Source organism: Triturus cristatus, chromosome 7 (genome assembly GCF_964204655.1).
Source record: "Triturus cristatus chromosome 7, aTriCri1.1, whole genome shotgun sequence".
In the NCBI taxonomy this organism is placed as follows: Eukaryota; Metazoa; Chordata; class Amphibia; order Caudata; family Salamandridae; genus Triturus; species Triturus cristatus.
In genome coordinates, this window is record NC_140590.1 from 878,623,261 (window position 1) to 878,638,245 (window position 14,985).

At 47.0% G+C, this 14,985-nt stretch overlaps 1 long non-coding RNA gene across 1 annotated transcript; it reads right to left on the reverse strand.

Moving 5' to 3' along the window:
• Positions 1 to 12,544: 12,544 nt before the first annotated feature.
• On the reverse strand, positions 12,545 to 13,501 carry LOC146810801 (uncharacterized). Its single transcript, XR_014965735.1, has 2 exons — positions 13,329 to 13,501; positions 12,545 to 13,098 (listed from the first exon to the last, which is right to left on the reverse strand). It is a non-coding gene; the product is annotated as an uncharacterized LOC146810801 (long non-coding RNA).
• Positions 13,502 to 14,985: the final 1,484 nt, after the last annotated feature.

Genomic DNA, 14,985 nt, shown 5'->3' on the forward strand with positions numbered 1-14,985 from the left:
TGGCAAGAGATTCCATTACTTTCTTGGACCTAAAGATCTGGCCAACCGAAGGGATACTTAAAATAGAAGTGTTTTACAAACCGACTGACGCTAACAATCTGCTCAGATATGATAGCTTTCACCCTAAAGCTTTAAAAGATAACCTACCAGTAGGGCAATTTCTAAGATTGAGAAGAAATTGCACAGACAAGGCGAAATATGAACTCCACGCTGAACAACTGACAAACAAATTAAAGACAAAATCTTATCCAAAAAGATTGATTAAACAAGCATATAAAAGAGCAAAGAATAGCAACCGAGAGGGATTGCTTGAACCTCGAACTAAAACTGAAAACAAAAAAATGGTTTGTGTCACTACCTTCGGAACAGAATCCAATGAAATAAAAGGAATTATCCTACGACATTGGAGAACCCTAAACTCAGGGGGTCTGGGTTTGGAAAAACCATTATTTGCCTTCAGGAGAGGGAAGTCAATCCGGGATGCTGTTGTCCATACCCGTCCAAATAAGAGACAAACAAGAACAGGGCAGCAACACACTTTGTGGAATCTCCCAGAAGTGGTAGGACATTTCCCGTGTGGATCATGCAACGTATGCAGACTAACAACAGCTACTAAGGAGATTAACGTAGGCCTAAGAACCCCGTGGCAACAACGTACCTTTAGCAATTGTAACAGCCAAAACGTAGTCTACCTAATAACATGCAAATGTAAGAAGATATACATTGGTATGACCACACAGAAAGTTAAAACCAGAATAAATGAGCATCGGAGCACGTTTAGATGTGGGAAAACAATCACCAAAATGATGCGTCATTTTCAATCCCAGAATCACAATGAGAATGATTTCACTTGGACTGTGATTGAAAAATTACCAAACAGCTTCAATGAAGGACCACTACTCAAACTTGAACAGAGATGGATCTACCGCTTGTCAAGCGCAACCCTGGGCCTGAACGAGGAAATCCTGTGGACTTCCCTAACGTAAACAGAACACTACAAATGTGCAGATGGTACATTTGGCAGTTACAGTATATATTAACCAACATAACCTAATACTGGTCAAAAACACAATCCCTTGCTAGATGACAGAAAAATGGAGGGGTTGGAAATACAGACAACATGCAATAGGGCTCATAAATACAGGACAGAGCCTGGGCGACAATTACACTCTCCAGATATCCGTTTATTTGGAGGAATTATAAAATGGGGAGCGGAAGAATTACCATGAACCTTGGCAGTAAACACACTTTCCACAGACTGGGCTAAACTCCGTAGTTGAATACACGACGTTAAGAGTTCCCGATCGGAATTGCAAAAACATCGTTGCGACATAAAATTGCACCGATTGTAATAAAAAAGAAGTAGATTTACACCGCAGAGGCAGAATATCGTAAACACGACATGTGAAACTACATTACCCAGAAACCCGGGGTAACCAGTCAGACACATGCCTAATATCCCGGCATCCCCTTTCTATACCATAGAGATCACACTGCACCAGATAGAGCGACCAATCACCAGAAGGTTAACACTCCACTTAAGGCGCCAGTATCAGCGTAACCTCTCCGACGGCAGACGATGTGTCCCGAGAGGTGGAACAGCGGGTGTTATCTTTGACGAAGTAAGTGGGTATATAATTTCATTTACTTATGGAGGCCCCCTATTAAACTACACTGGAGTCTTGAAGGGCAACGTAATTGTGGTTACCTCCCTTTAGACTAAGGGGGAGTAGAAGATGCGTCCTTAGCGCCAATGTAGCACATAATTATTTGAGAAGGGCAGACAAGAGCAGCCCACCTTCAACCAGCGGACACAATGTTCGTAGATTTATAGGGCAAATAGGCACTGCACCGCGGGATATTGACCTCGTTTTACAATATTCTAAACCCCCTTGGATGTGCGATTGTAGCGACTGCTCACTACGTGATTTAGGTAACACTACCATGAGCTGTGGGGGACACATATCGTTAACATAACGTGTATGCTCTGCATAGATTTTAATACCACGTATGTCAGAGATTTAAGAAGCAAGTCGTGTTGGTGCAACAGATAGCATGCGACATATATCGCTTTTTCAATCTAGTGTGTGACTACAAGATATCATCCCTACACATGAGAACTTCATGGTGCGAGTAGGCATCTCCCAGTAGGTGAGAAACAACGGATTGATGCTTGATCAATTAAATATGGTTGGAAAGATAATTCTCCCTTCACCGTAGTTGGGAACTATGAACACATCCCGTCTATAGGTTCATAAACAAGCACTATAGAACTCAGCGAATAAAAGAATTCAAATGAATGTATTCAAACACCACGCTTAGCGCCTTCCTCGTGAGAGGAGAGAGTGCGACATTTGAGGTTGATTTTAACCTACACAACGGTCGTGGCCACTACAGTTATGATGCAACAATCCCTTTTTGAGAGCACGTAGCGCGGTGATTGGATTTTAGTGAATTGGCACAAAAAAGTATTATGGATTGAAATTTCTTTAGTCCACTAAGCCACAAATAGTGAGCACATAGTCAGGTGGTGCACTCACACTCCACCTTCATTGTAGATAATAAGAGCACAATTTAGGCACAGTAGTATTTTCAATATGTTTATAAAGTATAAATGTTGAACTGCTTCTGTTTGATATCTCTAATAGAAAAACTACTGGTGTCGGAGTACAAACACGTACAGGTGAGTGCATTAGGTCTCACTTTCGGGGTGCATGCAACACATGCATTAACACACGGCAGGGATATATAAATACAGAACAAATACATCGCCCTGACGAAGGCCCCCAGACCCAATTGGGCTAGTTACAAGGGCCGAAACATGTTGGCACAAAATTGAGGGTACATTTGAATTAAATTAGATTCAAAATAACCCCAACACGTAGTTTTTAACGATACCAAGAGTACCCAAGAATAAAGGATCAATTAAGGGTATACTCGCAGGTATTTTTAATTATAACCTGGTTCCCTGCTTAACCAGTTACCCACTTATCTAAGAACTCCCATTATATCTTTGGTTGAGTCCGCCCGGAGAGTACCATCTTCTCTGGGAGTGGAGTATTTGCCTATGATGAAGCATGTCACTATTATGTGAGTGAGGCTTTTACTTCAATATCTTTGATATTCCACCTGACAGTTGGGTTTTGGAAGATTATTCCACCACAACGGAAGATTATTATTTTCCACTCTTCCTAGAACAGTTGCTCATTGTGAAAAAAAGAGAACATGTGATGTCTGTCCGCACCCATAAGGATAAGGCTTCGGCCCTTCAAACTGTAACTGCTTCATACATGAGCAACACAGAGACAAATCCTTCTCTCCTCTAAAGCCCACCTCGGATGCAGGCTGAGAATGGGGGACCTAGACAGGGCCCCCCATACTAGAGACAGAACAGGGTGCAGACGTTCTATCGAGCAGAAAGAGGGCCCCATATGTCAGACAGCTGAGTATTGCTTTTACTGTGTTAACTGTTTGAGTAGTTATATAAGTTGTATATGCTATCAGTAGATGATGCTACCATGACTCTTTTTACTCACAATGTAATCAACATCACTGCTTCTGTTTCATATCCACCTGATGTATGCTCATCATCCCCTTGTGCATCATGCTCACCCAGAGCACTCCCATGCTGTTTTAGGATGCTCCCTGGGATCCTCCCCCTGGTCAATACTGCCTCCTCCATCCCGCCTAGCACAAATTCTCTCATGCTTAGCCCTAGGCAAAGCCCGGCCCTCCCGGCGGACCCCCCCTCAGAGCAGCATACCAGTGAGTCTAGACCCTTGGCAGAAAGTCTAGGATTCCCTAGGCTGCACAGCAGCCAACAACCACTCCCTTCTTTTCATTTCCCCCTTACTCCCCCTGCCTTCCCATATTCCCCTGTATAGCCACACCGCATCTCTCACTAACTACATCTATGCCCAAAACACAGCTGGCACTGATTTTGGTCGCTCCACCAGACCACAATACCTCTGGTGCGTGCCTAGGGACCTCCCGATATCCACACCCTCCTCCCTCCCCCTCCTTTAACCATCACGCCGGTGTATTTACACGTATTGATCCCACCCTACCTGCCTCATCCACCTCCCAGCCTAGCATTTGCTTCTCCATCCCAACTTTCCTCCACCCTTTTTTCTTTCTATATCTATCACTGAGCCCCCCCCTTTTCCTCCGAATCCTACTCCCTCTTTGTGTGTCGCCTTAGATGCTTTGTTACCTACACACACCCAGCAGGGGAATCCCGCCCCTGTTTCACTCTAGCGTACTTTCCCCACCAAGAGGGTCCTCAATAAATCTCAGTGAGCACCTACCACTTCTCATCCCACTATATCCCCCACCTTGGCTACCACCCACCCTCTCTGTGCTACAATAACCTGGAAGGTACATGGACTCACGCACAATATCAAAAGAAAAATAAATGTTGTCTTACCTCCAATCAAAGCGGGTGCATGTAGCACTGCTCCAGGAAAAGCACCTAGACGCCCTACAGTCTGATAAGTTGCCCAGTGACTGAGTGGGGAAGGTGATTCACAGTAGTGTACATGGTGGGGATGCTCCAGATGCAGGACCCACTCGCAAATGTGGCATAGCGATCCTCATCTGCAAATCACTCCAGGCCATGGTTACAAAGACATGGACGGACCCGGGCGGGTAATAAGCATTTGCCAGACTGCAACTAGGGACAACCATGTCTGCGTGGGGTCAGTCTACACTGTGACCGGAGCGGAAAAAAAATCTTTCTCCAACTAAACGGGTGCTGGGGGAGATAGGCGCCTTGCAATACCTTATTGGTGGGGACTGGAACCTGGTGAGGGACCCAGTTCTGGATAGAATTGGACCCCTTGACAGGGGGAATGCTGTGAATAGGGCTCTGATGGACGACATACTGGCAGACACTGGCCTGGTGTACCATTGTGCCTTTGCCACCCGACCGATACAGAATTCACTTTTACCTCCCCGACCCACTGCACGCTTTCCCTCTTGGACTATTTCCTTGTTTCCCAGAGCAGCTTGTCCGAGAATCCCACATACTGGTGGAAGCACTCTCTGATCATTCTTCGGTTCTTCTATCGCTGGAGGTAGGGCTGGCCAGACTGGGCCGTAAGCTCTGGTGCATAAATATATCCAGAGCCATCGGGCCCCTAAGGGCAAACCTCAACTGCAGGCACACCTCAAGGTGTATCTCTCCACCAACTGAGGGTATGTGGGCTCTGGCAGGATCCTCTGGGTCGCAGCTAAAGGTACCATTAGGGGCTAACTTATGAGGGACGCAGCGCAGGCCAACAGACAAGCAGCTGCCCAGCACAAAGAACTAGAAAAGGACATTATGTCTTATACCCACCTTTATTCTGCACATCCTACCCTGCATATGGCCAGGTCTAAACTGGGGTGGCATGGTGAGCAAAAGAATGATGTATTTAACCCAGATCTCTTGACTGGGGGTGAATGTTTTGATTTGTTCTGCATTCCGTCCATCAATTGTGTGTCTTTTGCTTTCTCGCCCTAAGTGCACCAGGTATGCCCAGACGTGGGTCCTGGGCTTACTGTGCCACTGGAATCAAGCTATCCTGGCGGAAGAGGGGTGAAACCCCAAAACTGGTCCTAGGATGCTTGTTTCTGGTCCAGGGAGGACTTGGCTTGGCAGTTCGGGCTGGACTGTTCCCATGAGCACAGGGTCAAGACTGATTTGCATATGGCCAGGTCTAAACTGGGGTGGCATGGTGAACAAAAGAATGATGGATTTAACCCAGATCTCTTGACTGGGGGTTAATTTTTTTATTTGTTCTGCATTCCGTCCATCAATTATGTGTCTTTTGCACATCCTACCCTACAGCACTGTAGATCCTTGGAACAGGCCGCAGAAAAGGCGTTTGATCGCATCAACTTGAACTATCTTTTTTAAGTAATGGAGCGCTTTGGTCTGGGCGATCAATTCATCGCCAACGTTTGACTGGTCTACGATAATCCTACAGCACTGTTGAACTCCAGGGGCTTTGTATAGGACCTTTTTCCAATCTGCAGAGGGACGTGTTGAGGATGTCCCCGGTGCCCACTCCTTTTTCTCCTGGCCATGGAATCTGTAGTAGCCACCGTACGCACACCGGCCAGCAGTACGGCCATACGCCTCCCAACAGGAGACTCAAACTCTACCTTTACGCAGATGACATCCTGCTTACTCTCATAGACCTTCACGGCTCTCTGCCATCGATGTTCCAAATCATAAATGATTTCTCATCTTTTTCTGGTTACAAAATAAACTGACAAGAGTGAAGCATTGCCTACCTCAGTCGGCCCCACCAAGGTGGCCATACATGGGTACCCCTTCCCCTGGCAACCTTGTGCCTAAATACCTGGGTGTTTCGGTGAATAAAGGGATGGTGGGGGTGGTCTTGGATAACGTGAGCCCTCTGCTCACTCAGATGCAATGTGATTTTAAAAAATGGAAGGTGTTGGTGCTTTCCATATGGGGTAGACTACAAGTCGTAAGCATGGTAACCCTCCCGAGCTCTATATATACCCTTGGTACTCTTCCCATTCAGGTACCTCTTACCATGTTATGCCTAATTGATTCCAGGATAAAGTCCTTTGTGTGGGGTTACTTGATGCCTCGTCTTGCTGCATTGAAACTGAAAGCTCACTGCTACTGCGGAGGACTGGGCCTCCCGTCAGTAGAACACTATGGCCTTGCCCTGCAGCTCTCCCAACTGGGGTATATGTTACCAGAGATCTCAGACGCGCCGCAATGGGTACACATCAAACGGCACCTGTTGTCTACAGAGGTAGGCCTTTCTGCTCTATATGGGACAAGGACAAGCCAACAGGATACCGCTAACCCGGTCAAATCTGCCATGCACAAAGCCTGGCAACAGGCACATCGCCTTTTGGGTTCAAACCCACGATTTCACGGGAAAGCTCCCTTATGGAGCAATGCTGACATATGCACCAACAGGCAGAAACTGCCTGTGCCCCTGTGAAGGTCAGCAGGTACAAATACCCTAGAGCAGCTCCTTCACAATGGCGATCTTAAAATGTTCGCACAGTTAAAAGAGGAGTTTGACCTCCCCATGCCATAGTCTTGGAATTTCATCAAACAGCAGCACTGCTTGAGGATATTTCTAGGCCCGCGCCCTTGGTCCCTGTTGTCCTCACCGGTGGTATCATACCTCCACACTTGGAGGAAGCACAAAGGGGTAACATACGGACTTTATGGGGTATTTACTTCCCATCTCTTCTCACAACCTCTGTTGCGAGCTCTCTGCACCAGATGGCAAACCCGACTATCAGTTTCCCATGAGGAGAACAAATGGGCAGAGCTCCTAGAAGCCCTGGACAGAGGCACCAGGGAGGCGCAATTAAAATTCTGTCTATTTAAGACCCTGCACAATTCGCATTGGACACCAACAAAACTACATAGAGCAGGCCTGCTTTCCCATGCAAACTGCTGGAAATGGACATACACAAGCTGCAACACGACCCATAGTATATGCGAATGTCCATCGGTGCAAACCTTCTGGTCTTATGTGGGCTGGCCCTGAGCACCAGTATGCCTCTACAGCTACCACTCACCCCCCGACCATTCTTCAACATGACCTGCGGCACTCTCCAGAGCTTTCAAAACCACAACGCTGTCTCTTACACACAGCGCTGGTCACAGCTAAAATATGTATTCTACGGCAATGGAGGTCGCCAACCCCACCATCACTGGAGGCCTGGCTAGTGGCTATGATCTACACTGCCTCCCATGAGTGAGTCATTTACAACCTCCAGGACCAATCTGACCTGTTCCTTCAGATATGGGCACCCTTCCTGCGCACAGAGGATAGTACCGAGGAGAACCATACAATAGGGAACCCGGACCCTGCAATAGCAACGGCAACAGATAATGACAAGCAAACTGTGACACAGGAGGTCACCTCATGCACTGTGGCTATTTCCCCCTGCGCACCCCCCTCTCTCTCCTACATGTACCTTGTACAAGCTGTACACATAACGCCTACTATGTATCACCATCTCTTCATCTTCAACTACTCTGTACCCCCTGTAGTCCTGCCAACCCTAGGGACACTTCAAAGGCCTATCTCGCCCCACATATATGCCCCCTATCCTTCCCCCTCACCCCCTTCTTCACACCTTCATTTGCGATCACATACCTCCTAAAAGCTTGTCCCTGACCTCTTTCACCCCCCCTTGGCACTCCTGCCCTATCTCCACCTCCCTTCCTCTCCCACCTGTCCACCCTGCCACCACAGCCCCCCAGGCGAATAGCCCCACCGACCACCAGAAAACGGTCCCCCAGCTTTACCCAAGTACCGACATAGGAGCCCATGTATGATGCTGTATGACACCACACTCCCCAGCACCACCATGTACCCCTGCCCCTTCCCCTCTGAAGTCTACACCACCTCTGACAATGGCATATCCCCACAGTGATAACAACAGACACGGTAATGTGGGATACCTTCCATCACTTGCCATAGCTTCTCTTCGCATATGGACATTGACACTCATCCCACGCGCACATCCCCCTACACCCATGAACCGCCTCAGCTCCAGCCTCATAAACACCAACATAGTCCTCAGGGCTCAGTACAACTCCACCCATACTTCAGGATCACCCGCCCCACCCCCGGACAAGAGATAATTACCAACTGAGAAATCCCCACCTGCACATTTCCCATGCTATGGACATACCTCCCCTTATCCCTCTCCCTTCCCTCCCCTTTCCCACACCCCCTACCCTTTATATAATCTCTCCTGTTTATGAGACGCACATGCTATCCCTGTTCCTATTGTTTTTTGTCCACTGTATTTGTGTGGCTGATGCTGTTTTCCAGGATGTAAATTCTTCAGAACCATTAATAACGAATTAAAACACACACAAAAAATTGCTACCATAAAGAAGAGGGTGACCAGACCTCGGGAGCCAATCACAGGAGCATCTCCCCTTTGAGGTTTTGGAGCGAAGGAGTCAGGCAGATGTGACAGCCTTAGGTTCTCGCAGAACATGTTTCAACAGACCACTTGAATACACCATGTTTGAAAGACCCAAAATGCTGTGCAGGAGGGTTGGGAAGAGATGGTGTGATGATGTGTCATTGCTACCTTATGGAGCTGGGTTCTGGGACTTGAAAGGTCGTGACAACAAATATTTGGGCAAAATAGAAATCTATTTGGACACAATAGAGACCTCTTCAGGTAGATATATGCAAGTTGCTCACTAAGACTAGAGCCATGATATCAAGAAAGGAGTCACAAGATTTCTGTAACTAAGGGACACAAGGAGCCAGCTTAGAGCATGGAAAACAATTATAGACAGTACCTATATTTTAATACTTTCCATATCCACTTAGAAAAAGCCCTGCACAAGGTAGAGATGAGTGAGAACGTTCTGGACCTGGAAGAAACTGCAATGGAATAATGCCCAGCTGGAAGAAATAAGACTCTTGTTGAAAGGAATTAAAGGACTCCTGATTCCTAGTGCTGTGACAGGCATTTGGCTCTCAATGGAAAAGATGGCTCAAGGGCTTCTGGCTTTAGCTGGTACCCTGAGTCTAGGATTTGTCCCAAGGTCAATAGCACTGGCCCTTCTACACCATCTGGGGGACAGTAGATGAATCGACTTGCTGGGGGAACCTTGGGGAGGTCTCAAGATCCTCTGTGGACTGGTCTTATGGTGGGTGACTTCTAAAAGGATGGAAACCTCCTAACTCCAACTGACACATGCATGCCCTGCAAGTACTAGGAAGGCGCTGGGTCTGGGGGTTCAGGCACAGAGGATACTTTGATCGAGACTGGACAGTAGTTTATTGGGTATTGTGTGTAGCAGGACATGGACTAATCTACTTCACTACTATCTGCTTCAGTACCCTGAGTGAAACAAGTTCTACAAAGGGGTGCCCTTAGTTCATGGTAGGCAGGAGATTGTGGAGTTATTATTTGTGAAGGACCCACATTCTTCTCAACAGTTGTGCTAAATAGATTAATTCCAAAATGTCAGGAAGGAAATTCAGTTGTATTGCACTCGTACCCAGCTCTGCCCACCACCTGCTGCGCTCCTTCCCCTCTACTTAATGGCAGCCTTTTTTGCGCATTTATATTGACACTTTTTGGTGCCATTTCTTTTAGTCTTTTCTCACTTTTTCTGTGAGTTTCTTTTGTGCTGTTTCTCTCACTCTTGTTGCCTCCTTGTGCCATCTCTCACTCTTTTCTCACTCTTTCAGTGACTTTTCTGTGTTATTTCACTCACTATTTGTGCCATTGTTGTGCTCCTTTTCTGACCTTTGCCATATCTCCATCTTCGATGCACCCCTTTCCTGCCCTCTCTGCGCTCTGCTCCTCCACTCCTCACCTGTCCTTTCATGTCTCTCTCATACACTGCCGCTGCACTACTCCCCAGCCCACCCCCACGCCCTGTGCTCTTCTTCCCTCCCAGGACCTACTTAATGGTCAGCCACAGCATGGCCTGGCCATTAAGCAGGTGTATAGGCTCGGCCTCCACTGGACGTACCTTCGACCAGTGCTCCGAATGATCAAGGTCCTTGTGGACCCGGCACCAGCACCTTGATGCACCCGACTCTCCTCTCTCTTGCTCCCTCCCTCGCTTGGGTCTCTCTGTGACCCTTTTGCCACTTTTCACACTCTCTTTGATTTTTCCTCTCACTCTTACAGTGATATTTCTGTGCTGTTTCTCTCACGTTTTTTGCCTCTTTGTGCCATTTTTCTCCCTTCTTTCTCACTCTCTGTGTGACTTTTCTGTGGCATTCCTCACCATTTTTTTTTACCTCTTTGGACCATTTCTCCAAACCTTTTCTCACTTTTTCTGTGACTTTTCTGTGTTTTCCTCCTGTTCTTTATGTCTCTTTGTGCCATTGCTCGCTCTCCTTTCATGATTTCATCCATCTCACTAGCCTCATCCTTCTGTTCCTTACCAGCTCCTTCAAACCTCTCTCCTTCACCGCCGTTGTGCTCCTCCTGAGCCCCCCCCCCAAGCCCCCTGTGCTCTAGCCCCACCCAGGACCTACTTAATGGTGGCCACAGTGCTGACCAGCTATTCAGCAGGCGCATAGGCCCTGCCCTTACTGAACTAAACCGCAACTAGTCCTCCGAGCAAGCACCTACTTTGTGGGCCTGGCTCCAACTCGTTGAGGCATCCTCCTTGCAACTTTCCCTCTTACCATCTCTCTTCTCAGTCTCTCTTTTTCGGCGCCCTTTTTCCACTTCTCTTAGTCTTTCTGACTTCTCTCTCACTCTTACTGCAACTCTTTGTGCCTTTTCTACTCTCACGTTATGCCTTCTCTCTTACTCATTGTGCCTTTTCCTCTTACTGCAAGATTTCTGTGCCATTTCTTGCAAGGTTTTTGCCTCTTTGGGCCATTTCTCATAGACCTTTCTCACTCTTGCTGTGATCTTTCTGTGCTTTGCCTCTTTGTACGATTTCTCTCACTCTTTTCTCACTCTTTCTGTGACTTTTCTGTACTATTTCTCTTGCTCTTTTTGCCTTTTCTCATGCTCCTCATCTGACCTTTGCTATATCTCCAGCTTCTTTTCACCTCTTGCCAATCCTCTCTGTGCCCTTGTCTTGCCTCCCCTCTGCTCCTTCATGCCTCTTTCCTTCTCTGCCATTGCACTCCTCCTCAGCCCTGCCCTCCTGTGCTGCCTCCTCTCTTCACTTACTTAATGGTGGCAGCAGTGCAGGCGTGCAACAGATGTGCCAGTGGCACACCAAAGGCAAGCTATTTTGCACATATCTGTGCCTGGACCTAGCCCAGCGCCGAAAACCCTGTCCCCCCAACCAAACACTAAGGGAAAAAATCTTCAATCACTCAAGCCCTCATCATCAGCATACTAGACTATGGAAACACCCTGTATGTAGAGACCAACGAGTTCACAAGAAAACTGCAGACTGTGCTAGTCCTCAACCTCCCATTCCGAACCCACATCATACCACACCTTAGCGAACTCCACCGGCTCCCAATACACAAGCGTGCACAGTTCAAACTCCTCACCCTCACTAAGAAAGCCCTCCACACCACTTGCCCTGCCCACACAATCAGCTGCATTCAATTCCATCAACCTTCCAGACACCTTCGTTCTGCTGACCTCTCACTAGCACACCTCCCAAGCATACACAAAAGCAAAAAAGAGGGACCCCCTTCCTGTACCTGACTAGTAAAACCTTGAAATGGCCTCCCATAGCACATCAGAAAACCTCCTCTTTAACTTTTGCAAGAAGTTGCAGACCTGGCTTTTTGAGTAAGCCCCTAGGGCTGGCCTCACACACCTGCTACAGTGCATCTGGATACACCCACAGGTGTTTATCGTGATATAAAATCTAACATAACATAACATGTTAAAAACTAACATAACATAATACGTTTTGCATCCTGTATAAATGATCAGCGTGTAGCCCCTAATTTCAAGTATGGTGGAAATATCACATTCCCATTGTTAAATACTGATTTTGCTGGAGAGATAGTTATTTCTAGGGTTTAGCTGGGCCTGAGAATCAATATTTATTGCATATGTTATATAAAAGGTGTGGAAAATATTGCATGAAAAAAACCCAAGCAATGTTTAATGCATACAGTATTTACTGCAAGCAACCGTAACATTCATAAAGGAAACAAGGCAATAGTGGCATCTACAGCAATGATGAGCTTCAGGGCACTACAGCTGTGGTGGACCCATATAAACCATTCCTGGACCCGCGCCAATACATCAGGTAGCAATAACAGTATTCTTCTCATCATATCCCAGTAGGGAAACAGGCTGGCATTATCATTACTATCAAACCACAAGGTAGGATCCATTGCTATCCTACATCTTGCAATGTTGTCAGTAGCAAACCTTCCAGACTGAACCACAATGGCTGCAGATGGAGGAATTGCATGTTTAGAAATGAATAACAGCATGTACTGGCAGAGGAAGTCCCGCAATGGATCTGGTTTGGGTATATTGTATTTCCTGATACACACCGCGTCTATGGAAATCCAGAGTTCAACAGAAGGATAATGCCTCTTATCCTTTAAACAATCTTTGTCTTGAGTTCCCGATATGTCTCCTTTTTCTTCTTCCAGTTTTCCATTCCGGGTTTCCCGTTCCCTCAGAGAAAAGAAGAGAAGGAACAGTGCGGTAAGTGCTATGGTATGGGTTTTGCCTTGGGGAAGGGAGTGAAGGATCACCAGTGTCAGTGAAGGATCACCAGTGTCTCGGAGCATCTCTAGGGATGTGAGGTAGTGCAGGGGGTGGGGTTAAGGCAGACAGGAGACGTGACTGTTTTACCCGCTACACACGGGCTTTCTCCCTCCTCCCGGCACACCCTGCTCACATACTTGAGTGAGCCACGCTCCTCTAGGAGCGTGGCGGGGCGCAGCACGGTATCGTTGGCCTCCTGGCTCTTCTGGTTTTCCTGATTCCTCGGTTCTTGCTGTCAGGAGCGGTGTTTCCTCGTCTGCGTCTGCTTTCCCCTTGAGGTGTGGGTGACGACTTCTTCCTCGCATCTTCCGGGTTTTGGGCTCTCGTTCTCGATGTCGGGACAGCCCACTTCTACCATTGGCTCTGGAGTAGTGACGGGTGGGTCCATGAGCAGAGTTTTCGGAGGACAGATCCCAGTTAAAGGAACATTGCCGGGAAAAAGAGGTTTTCCAAGTAGGTGTGGAGCTTTGTACTACAGTCCAGTCCGACTGTAAAGAGAGGAGAGAATCCATTTCATGAGGCACACTCCAACAGTCAGCTGTACTGTCAGTTCCCTCCTGGGGGACTCTAGAATCACGACTCATACAAATGCACAGTAATTGATAAGAATTTCTACGGAAATCAAATGTCTTCAGTTTGGGTTGTGCACTGTCAGCGAACTTGTAAGCATGTACATGTGATATCTATTGGTATGCGACCTAATCATAAGTGACCTGTGCAGAATTGTACACAATTGTCATTTTTACATTAGGTTGAGAGCACATATGACTTTGCAGAGAGGTGGCATAAGTGCTGTCGTGTGATGTTTGGCTATTTCGTTTAGCTTGTGTGTGAGGATTTGGAGGTATTATATGATATGCTATGCAGCCTTACCACGGAATACACTCACAAAAACTGTCTTGGGTCCAGTCAGGCTTGTATGCTCAACCTTACAGTCAGCCCTGGGTAGCAATGGCTTTGAACAGCAAGGCTTGAACAAGGGGAACTAGTGTAAAGCATTTAACAGCACCAAACAACTAAATAAGAAAGCCAGGCAACAAGAAAGAAATACAACACAAATTAATAAACGTAGATTATATTTTCATGACTTTTTAAAGTCCAAGATGAGCAAAATCCACCAGAGGATTCCGGAGATACAGATTTTTAAAGAAATATTTATTTTCGTTAGAACTGCAAACAAGCAATGGCAACCGTAAAATTAGAAAATATTTGAAGAGTTTGCAAAAGTTAGCTCGATAACTCTGGCCCAGCCTGGGTGACCAAATCCAACAAGGTCTAGGGAAGGGCCAATAGGGTAGATTTGAACAGTTACCTGGCCATCAGAGTATTTTATGGTCCAGGTCCAAACTTTACAGCAGGACTGCCTTAGAAATCAATGGAGTGGTCCTGATGCTGAGGATAGAGGAGATGAAGATGATCAAGATGCTCCGGGTGCTGTGTGGTTGACGTGGGGGCCTTTGTGATTATTCCTCAGTCCATGGGTCATGAGGGGCAAATTTGGCCACAGATGTCAGTGACCCTCAAAGTCCTGTTTTAGACAGTAAAAGGCCAGCAGAGGTTGGGCAACAGGTCTCCGTGTACAGCGGCAGAAGCAAAATTCTTTGGTGAGGACTGGTTACCCTCTTGGACAACCAATCTGGACTCAGACTGCACTCTTGGTTCTGGCTGACCCGAGTGCAACTTTTAACTGTCATGGATTGGTCTCTTGGTGCACAGAAGCAGCTAGAAATAAATCTTCTGCGGTGGCTACCAACTTGCCGGTGTGGGCTACCTCCACTGTGTTGACCCTGGTGA